Here is a 5138-nt window from a genome sequence, read left to right on the forward strand (position 1 = left end):
TTATCTTCACCTTATGTCTTTTTGTGTCATTTTCAACAGCAAAAAGTATCAAAGTGACTAAACAGTAGTAGACATTGCTTCTAGTTGGTTGACTAGCATTGTGGCAGTGGTCTTTGTAGTGTGGTTTTAAGACTTGGCATTAGTTGTTGCTGAGTCTCAGTGTTTGAGAATATTTACAGTATCCCAAGGTCATTCCAGTGCCGTTTTCTGCTATCCCGTTGATAGACTCAGAACTCAGTGGTAGCACAACTTGAATGTTCAATGTATCAATGGTCAGCTGACTTTCTCTAAGACAGTGCATGCTACACAGTGACTTGTCTTTGAAATAAACATGCTATTTGTGCACTGCATTGGATAGTTTGTTACTTTGATGAAATGCAATATGAAAATGTGTTTTACATCAGAACGAGTCAATTATGAGTCAGAACGAAATTCACACACTCTTCCACTCAGCATTTGTAAATGATGTAATATGTACAGATTGTGCATTTGCATGTCCGTGGCAGTAGATTCTGCATGCTGAGTGATAGAAACCAGTGGTAGATTTTAGCTCCTGTGACAATTTTGTACCAGTAGACGTTGCATGCATTGTCCAAATCGGCAACTTAACTGAAACTGAAGTTTTTTGTTTTGTTTTGAATGTCATTAATGTTCTCTTCTTAATTATTGTTTATCTGTTCACACAGGTCCCGTTTGCACTAAAACGCCGTTTTAAAATGAAAACTATCCTCGTCTACACTGGCGTTTCCGCCGCATTTCAGAAACGATCTCTGTCTACAATACACAAACGAAAATGCATGTGACATGACAGTTCATGCCAGGGTTGCCAGGTTTTCACAACAAAAACCCGCCAGATTGCTACTCAAAACTATCCTAAAACTAGCCCAATGGCATTTCGGGGAATCCCCCGGTAAAAAATTGTGTTCTGGGGGGTAAAATCCGCTTTTTGGTGGGGTTCCACTGGTAAAGTTCGTATCCCAGAGGCTAAATATCATGTTATTTGGGGTTGCAGAAATTTATTTCCAGACTTTTCCCCCTAGTAAAGTCCGGAAATTGGGAAAAATTGGGAAAAAGCGGATTTTACCCTCCAGAACACGATTTTTACTGGGGGATCTCACCTGAAATGCCATTGTGCTAGTTTTGGGCTAGTTTTGAGTAGCAATTGGGTGGGTTTTGTCATGAAAACCTGGTAACCCTGGCATGAACAGTCATGTTACATGCATTTTTGTTCGTGTAGTAACACAGGTTCATGCACACTGGGCATGCGCAAACAAGTGCGCATAAAGGCAGTTGCAGTATTAAAAAAAATCCAGAGTTTAACTGCACAGTGGCTGCTAAAAATTACAACAAAGCCAGCAAAGATTGCGGTTCAGTCTCCATGTTATTGTTTACACTGTCGTCAAGGATACACAGAATGAACATGGGCAGCCACCAGAGTTGCCAGGTTTTCACAACAAAATCTGCCCAATTGCTACTCAAAACTAGCCCAAAACGAGCCCAATCGCATTTCAGGGTGGTCCCACTGTTCCGGGGTGTAAAATCCATGTTTTTGATGGTGTTCCCCTGGTAAAATTTGCATTCCAGGTGCTAAATATCTTGTTATTTAGGGTCGCTTCAACCCGCGGACATGAAAATCAACCCGCACCAACAGTGTCAATGTAGCCCAATTCCGCGGGAAAACCGTGGACTTGGCAACACTGGCAGCCATGCAATCATTTTCAAAAATCTCTATTTTGGTACGTTTTCAACGGAGTAGTGTAAACGACAGGCTTAAACGTAGCAAAAGTTATGCATTTTAAAACTAGTGTAAACGGGGCCTCAGTTACTTAAATATTTCCAAATATGCAGAGCAAATAGCAACTTTTGGAAAGCCCAGTCTTTCTCCAAATGGACCTTATTATGAAATATTATCACTTTTTCAATGAATCTTGAATGTCATTTTAATTCCATACTGTACATTTCCACTCCAGTTCTCTCTTCTGTTTCATTTAACTTCTATTTAAAGTCTTTTAGTTGTTGAGAGAATTGCAAGTTGTACAGACTAACAAAATCGTTTGTAAATGTGCTTTAACGGATGCGGGAGGGTGGCAAATGTATGGAGATGTCGGTATGTGGCGTTGCTGCTGTTTGTCTGTATGTGGTTGTGTAATTGTATCTGTTCTGTACAGTGTCTTTGAAATGTTTACATGTTGTCCTGCCTTAACAGGCATTTATTTAATTAATACTTATAATAATAATGATATTTAAAGTATTTTGGTAACCATGTATATTTTGTAAATGAACAGGAACAAATAAAGTAGTTTATCCAGAGCATCCTGATTTAATATATGTGCTCATTTATTCCTGTCAGATCTTAGAGCTTGTTTTTGTTTCAGTCTGTTGTTGAATCATAAGGTGAGCTGACATCCATGCCATTCACCAAATGATAAGCAGATGTCCGCCTTCATTTATCTAGTCTTTCTGCTGACCTTCACTTTTGTATTATTTGTCAGTTCACATCGAAGCGTGCTGAGGTTCTGAGTCATGGCTGTGACTTCATCGTCAGCATGTGAACCTCTTCTATTCCTGGGTTTTGTGTGTCAGTCTGTGGAAAAGATTTCTTTTCTTTTGGACACTTCTGAATTTATGTCTTTGTGTATGACACATTAAAACAGGGTGTCCACGGGGGTCCTACTTTTCCAGTAATACTGACCCATATGCCTGTATATGGTTTAGTCACCGTTCGGCACAGGAACAAACACTCTGAATTACGATAACACATTATGTATTACACATTCACTGTATATACATTTCAGTACAGACCCATAGTGTCTTGCGGTTTGTTATTTGTAATGAATTCACTTGTGTTAAATGTTTGTAATATTATCATAAAATGTTTAAACCACATATATAGCGAGAGAGAGAGAGAGAGTTTGTATGTTACATTTCAAATGATACAAGCTTCCAGTTTGCGATATTTGACAGCACTGGGACTCGAGGTCATGAATTGGTTGGTAAGCAGTTATTTTTTGGGGCTGAAATGATCAGTGTTTAGATTATGGTTACATGATATGGCCATATCTCTGTAATTAAAAGGTTTAAATGGCACAAACACTAAACTCTACCCTATATATTATAATCACACAATCCATAGCCTCCATAATATACCTTATAAACTCATTTAATACAATCATTAATCTAAAATTCTAGCTTTTAAAACTACTAAACTAAAACAATTTCAAATGTAAAACCTTTAAACTTAAAGCTGTTAAAACTACTTCAAACTTTCTGGCTTGGCTTTCTCAAGCCAACATCAAAGTTTGTCTACAAAATTTTCACTCCACACTGAGTGATCTCTAGAGAGAAAGCCATTTTTACCAGCACTTTCTGTGAAATAAAGTCCTGGAATTTAAACTAATGGTTCCTGCAATAATGTGTTTAATTACACACCATATTCCTATACCTAAAACTAGCATCTGCACTGGACAACATATTTAGCACTGCCTTTTATGTTTAACTTAAGAAAATAATTATGTGAAATAAGTGTCTTAAATCGAACTTTCTCATACATGTTGATATTATAACAACACTACTAAAAATAATATTGGTTCAGTTAGTGTTTTGCAAGATAGAACCTTATAATTCCAAGCGGAAAGTGATTATTTTTTTTTTTAGAATTAGAAGGTTCTATCTGCATTTGACCCGTTCTAAAAATCCCCATTTACAAATCTGACAGGATTGACATTGTACATTTAGAAAACATTTAGGGTCTGTGTCATTTTCATGTATGAAAGAAACTTGTTCCCCATATAATATTAGCTATATGAAATGCAAAATCTTTGAAGCTCAATATCTCAAAACTGCTCAGAATGCAGATAAATCCAACTTTAGAAATCCATGGTGGTGATTTGGTCCCCAGAATATAGGGAATACCTGGACCACCCACACACACATACACACACACACACACACACACACACACACACACACACACACACACACACACACACACACACACACACACACACACACACACACACACACACACACACACACACACACACATATATATATATATATATATATATATATATATATGTAAGGTTAGGTTTAGGGGTATGTTCAGGGTTAGTTATTACCCAGTTATCACAATAATGATAAGTACATAGTATGTATACATGGGGAACAGGACTGTAAAATAAAGTGCTACCCTTTATTTTACAGTCCTGTTCCTCATGTACATACTATGTACTTATTATAGTAATTACAATAACTAGGTTCTAACCCTGAACCTACCCCTAAATCTAACCTTAACCCATGTAGTTATATTACCCAGTACTTTCTAAAGTAGGCTATGTTAGTGCACTTACTGTCAAATAAAGTGCAAACTACAGCTAAATTTAACAAAGCTGTTTTACAGCTATATGACTTCATTGACTGGAATAGAGTTTTGTCAGTTGAGGGCCATAATATTGTTTATTAATAAACTGTCCTACTATTTATTATTTATGAATAAATAGTCTGTCATGCCTTTTCTTCAGTGCGCTTTGATATGTAGCCTATTTAGCTCGCTGTGTTAAAATGTATTACTGACTTAATTATGCTGTCATTTGCTTTTTCCAGCCCCAATTGTTAAAAAGAGAGCCCAAGTTTTACAACAAGCGCAACTCCAGCCCCCACGTGCCCAATTTGGGGTTCCTAAAAATAAAAATGACAGTCACAACTGTCGCGGCGCTCGGAGTCTATCCAATCCCCTTCCCCTCCGCGCGCTTCGCCCAATCGGGCGCCGGTATCACTATCTCGGTCAGATTAGAGAATCACCCATCGCGCAGTAGTATATGGTCATGATGACAGCAGCATACCAGGAGATCCAGCAGACTGACGTGTGAGCCCTGCCGGAGGGGTCTCAGATTTTTAAAGCGCCTCATGCTTCATTTAACCATTCAAGTATATGAAGCCGCGTCTCTTTTCCCGTCTTTCCTTTTATTTCAGAAAAGTTTCATGTAAATCAAGCAGGAGAGAACTTTCTTTAACGGCGGTCTAAAAAGCGGCGACTGGAAGAATTGAAAATTGAACGGAAATTACGGAGTCTCTGCACTCTTTCGTCCTTCGAAGCTGGTTCCTGTCCGGCAAATAGTCCTATCTCTGCCTTTTCCTCA

At 38.1% G+C, this 5138-nt stretch overlaps 1 protein-coding gene across 17 annotated transcripts in view; it reads left to right on the forward strand.

Moving 5' to 3' along the window:
• The first annotated feature begins 4826 nt into the window (after window positions 1-4826).
• Window positions 4827-5138, forward strand: part of flncb (filamin C, gamma b (actin binding protein 280)) — a 56644-nt gene continuing 56332 nt past the window's right edge. For all 17 annotated transcript variants that reach the window (XM_067391710.1, XM_067391711.1, XM_067391721.1 and 14 more), the window contains exon 1: window positions 4827-5138. This exon is cut by the window's right edge and continues 543 nt beyond it. The gene's annotated coding sequence lies outside the window, so the exon portion shown is untranslated.

This window comes from Chanodichthys erythropterus, chromosome 8 (genome assembly GCF_024489055.1).
Source record: "Chanodichthys erythropterus isolate Z2021 chromosome 8, ASM2448905v1, whole genome shotgun sequence".
Taxonomy (NCBI): Eukaryota; Metazoa; Chordata; class Actinopteri; order Cypriniformes; family Xenocyprididae; genus Chanodichthys; species Chanodichthys erythropterus.